Here is a 5,002-nt window from a genome sequence, read left to right on the forward strand (position 1 = left end):
GGAAAAAAGAAGAACATGGTTGTGATTTCTTCGTTGATCGAAACTACATACATACGGTCACAGAAAAGCAATATTAAAGGATCTAAAGATTTTGAATGTGCAATAACAATAATAAATCTAAAAACGTAGAAATAATATCGCTGGTGAGCAATGATGTTTGATTTTTTTTTTTTTTCGAAACGACATTTTTGTGTAAGGTGGGAAAGAGGTTGTTAGGACTAGTTATGAAGTGACGATTATCAGTTAATTTACTGATTAGTTTTATCGATCGTGACAATGTCAATTAAATTATTGGTGAAACTGTGTCAGGGCACTAAGAGCATCTTCAACAGCTTCTCATTTTATTGGTATTATCACTTTTGGAGAATTTTGGGCTTTTTTTGTCCAATAGATTCACCATCTCATTCCCCAAAATAGAGATGAAGGAGAAAAAAAGAGAGCTTTTCCCAAATCTGTAGCATTCTTTAAATTTTTGGGGAGAGCTTTGTCATAAATGTTTCACGTTCTTCAAGTTTCCAACTACTCAAAAAACGACTCAATTCCACTATAAAATGAGGGGGCAAAAGAAAAAAAATTCATGTTTAAATCTTTATTGTTAAAGTTCATGTCAAAGATGTAGGATATTTTTATTATTGTAATAAATGCAGGATTCTTCAAAATGGGGAAGTTGTTGGAGTTGGAGCAAAAATAATTTAGAGAATATGACTTTTGTTTCTCCATTTTGAAGAAATTTTTGAGGAAGCTGTTGGAGATGCTCTAATCATGCCGATGTATAGATGTAGCTGATAGTTCTATTAAGTGTGTAAAACCAAGTTAATGATGGCTCAAGAGAGACGAGTGTTAAAATGTAAACACTCTGGAAGAGAAGGACAATCTCCGTAACCAACACATTAACTTCGTGAGAAAAAATGGAGTAATTTCTGATTTTAATGCGGGGGTAAAACAGGGAGGAGTGAAAAAGCAGAGTGTGGGGGGACAAAGTGTAAGGAAGCCGCGGGCAGCATGTGCGCCAACTCAACCATTCACGAGAACAACGCAGGCTCAGTTGTGAAAATGAAGTGTAAAAAATAAAAACAAAAATAAAAAATAAAAATGCGGGATCGCACGGAAAAAGGAAAAAGTGGTTACACATGTGACACGCACGTATTTGTTTTAACCCTCTCTTTAATATGATTCATAAACTTAATTAGAATACCTATAGCTTCCTTCGCGTGTAAATATCTTTTACTCCTGACAGTAAAAAAAAAAAAAAAACAATTTCAGTCGAGGGATAAAAGCACAAGGATAATAACAATTCAGGGTATAAGAGTAAAAAAAATTCACTCAAGGAGTTTATCTGCGTAAACTAAACCACATGAATAATAAATGCGAAAAACCATATACTATAGAGGATCTATGTGCAATTAGTCCTTGTGTTTTGGCAAGGATAAACCCTTATATATTTGTGAAAAAAAAAATTCTAATCCTTCTGAACGAGTTGGCTACTCAAAGAAGTAGGTTACTAATGCATCTCTTTAGACAGATTGATAAATTATTTATAAAAGTTAATTCACTTTGTTATTAAACACTGAATAAACATTATGTAGAAATCAACAAATTGGATCACATTTTACTCAAAATGAGTTAACTAAGTCAACGTTTTCCCTTAACCCCTCATCCTAAAGTTAAACCTTTGTGAGACGAGGCCTTAAATTATTTTGACAAAGATCACAAAAGAGATACGTGTAGAAAACAATAATGAAATACAACACAAAAAGGAGATAATGAATATATAGAAGTGATCTACACAATGATGATGACCATGATTATACAATATAAGAGATAATTGATCAACTTTTCATAGATTGCAAAATTTTATGATAATTTCAAAACCTTTTTTGTTGATCTTGCAATGCCATTGTAAATATAGCATCCTAGTAGTAGAGCCCGCAGCCCTTGCACTCAAATATTCTAAAATTCGTTATCATTAGATATGTAAAACCAGTATATGTATACTTGAATTTTTGTACGAAAACCCAAAAAAAGAAAGTTTGTAGACAATGTCATAAGTAAAGAGCCCCACATAACATTGAGGATCCAAAAATGCCAGAAGATAACGTGGGGCTCCATCAAGTATGAGATAATTTATACAATGTATTTGGCTCAGAAAACAAGTATATCCTGAATTGATCATGTTGATATTATTGTATGCGTTAGTAGTGAGTTTAGTCCCGCATCGGTTATGAGAGCACACCTCACCTTCCTGTATTTGTATATATAGATGTGTACACATTCAATACTCAATCTAAGGAAAATTTACCCCAAGACTTTCTCTCTCTTTTAACATGGTATCAGAGCTAGCAGAGTTAATCTTTTTACCAAATCTTGGCCTCGCCGCATTGCGGCCTTTTCGTTGTCGCCTCCGTGCTTGCCGCATCGCGGCCTCCGTGGCAGCCGTCTCTCGGCCTCACACAAACGGCATCGCCGTTTCACTTTCAGTAATTGCATCGCTGTTTCAAGACCGTCTATCGGTCTCAAAGTAACGACATTGCCGTTTCACATTCAGTAATGACATCACTATTTCAAGACCGTCTATCGGTCTCAAACTAACGACACCACCATTGCAATCCATCTCGACGTCTCAACGTCTTAACATCGGCATTGATCCGTCTTGGATTTTATTTTTTGGGCCTCCCTTGCATTGTCACTTAGTTGTGAGCCTTCCAACATTGGTATTACACTTAAATAGGCATTCCCTACACAACATTGATGTTAATATGCCTCCTTCAGAAAAGATCTCTAAACCACCCCAGCCCCTCAATGATCAAAGTGATTGGGCGGGGTGGACCACCATTGTCGCAAATGCCTTGCGTGGTGTTGGTCTGCTTGATCATCTCACTAGTTCGGGACCAGTTCCACCGTTCATCAGCATTGTTGCTTCCTTCAGTATTGTTACATCTGGCAGTTATGATACCGATCTTCAAACTGCACGTGCTCTCTATATCAAGGAGAGTTCGGACTGGCAGTTGCATCAATTTTATGTCATGGATTATCTCACTCGCTGTGTTGGCTCTGGTCTCACTATCGAGATTGTCTCGCTTCCCTCTGTTCGGACCATGTGGAGTCGTCTCACTGAGCGCTTCACATAGTACTCCGGTGCACGGGAGGCATATCTTCTGCAACGCGTTGCTATACAACGCAAATGTAATTCCTTTCTGCAGTCTCATTTTGGTCAAATGCAAGCCTATTGGACAGAATTACGCTCCATACTTCCTGGGCGTGATTCTACATACGAAGACTGGCTAGCCTGGTATGAACGGCGCGAGGTACATCAATTGTTTCAGTCCCTTCTTGAATATTCAACTATGGTTGACCAACTACTTCATCAGCCTCAATTTCTGACTTTGGCCTCAATTATGTGAGATTTCACTGCTTATGAGACACGGTAGCAGACCGTACGACTCAATTTGACAACAAATGCTCATGCCTCTTCACTCGAGACTGTTCTGTCTGTACTAATCACTGCTCCTATTATGAATCATAGTTCTCAACAGGCTCGATCTAAGCTCTTTTGCACATATTGCAAGAAGGAAGGACATCACATTGAGAAATGTTTCAAGTTTCATTATGAGTTACATTTCTCAGATACTGGTCGTGGTCAACCACCCCCTCAGTCTCAACCCTCTCGTGCACCAGGATTGTTGGTCAATGCTATACAATCTACCACTTATGACACTATTATTCAAGCTATTGAAAATATTCGCCGTCAACTTGATGCTTTTCAGCATACCACTTCTACATCATTGTCTGGCATTGCTGGCTCATCAACTGCACAAGTCTCTGATATGAATGATCTCCAGATTTGACTCTAGCTATTCCTTTCATATGACCCGTAATGCCTCACTCTTATCCTCTGTCTTCACTTCATCTTCTCTTCCCACTATCTATACGGTTGCTGGACAACCATTGCCTATCACTCAGTATGGCTCTATCACCCCACAAAATGACCCATATGGTCGTCTAACATTTGGCCCCGTCTATGTGACTCCTCAGTTGTGATTGAATTTAATTTCTATTAGTTCTTTATGTATGGCCGGCCTACTAGTCTTATTTTCTTCTGATACTTGTTTTATACAGGATCCATGGACAGGCAAGACTGTTAGGGCTTGTCGTAGGAGGCACAAGCTGTATTTTCTAAAATATCTTCACCTTCCAAAGTCCATACGTCCACATTCTCTTGTTACTTTTGTTTTTCCATCAAAACCTTCTACCTCGCTTCCCGCCAATTTGTGGCATAGACGACTTGATCATGTATCCAACAAAAGACTGCAGAGTCTTATCCAGTCTGGAGTATTTGGTCCTATGTCATCTAGTCCTCGTATTGAATCATGCACTGGTTGTGAATTGGCTAAATTACTGCTCTACCGTTTCCAACCAGTACATCTGCCTCCACTTCCTTATTTGATTTAGTTCATTCTGATATTTGGGGGCCAGCTCCTCTACCTTCTTCATCTGACTATTTATATTATGTTAGTTTTATGGATGATTTATCTCGATATACATGGGTATATTTATTTAAAAATCACTCTGAGTGCTGCGTATTAAGCCTTCACTGCTATGATCTTCACTCAATGGAAAGCTCGTATTAAAGTTTTTCGATCTGACTGTGCTAAAAAATATTTATCCTCTACCATGCGCTCTATCATGACCTCTCATGGGACTATCTTTCAACAGTTATGTCCCTACACTCATGAACAGAATGGTATTGCTGAATGCAAACATCGTTATATCCTCGATACCGCTCGATCCATGCTCATTTCTTACTATGTTCCTTGTTGTTTCTGGGCTGAGGCCATTATTACCGCTGTTCACGTCATTAATATCACTCCATCTAGCTCTCTTTCCGGTACTACTCCTTATAATCGCGTATATACTCGTACTCCTCGCTATGATCTGGCTTGCGTCTTTGGTTATCGGTGTTTCATTTTTTTGCCATATCATGTACGTGATAAATTGCCTCCCA

The sequence above is a fragment of the Asparagus officinalis genome, chromosome 8 (assembly GCF_001876935.1).
Source record: "Asparagus officinalis chromosome 8, Aspof.V1, whole genome shotgun sequence".
Classification (NCBI taxonomy): domain Eukaryota; kingdom Viridiplantae; phylum Streptophyta; class Magnoliopsida; order Asparagales; family Asparagaceae; genus Asparagus; species Asparagus officinalis.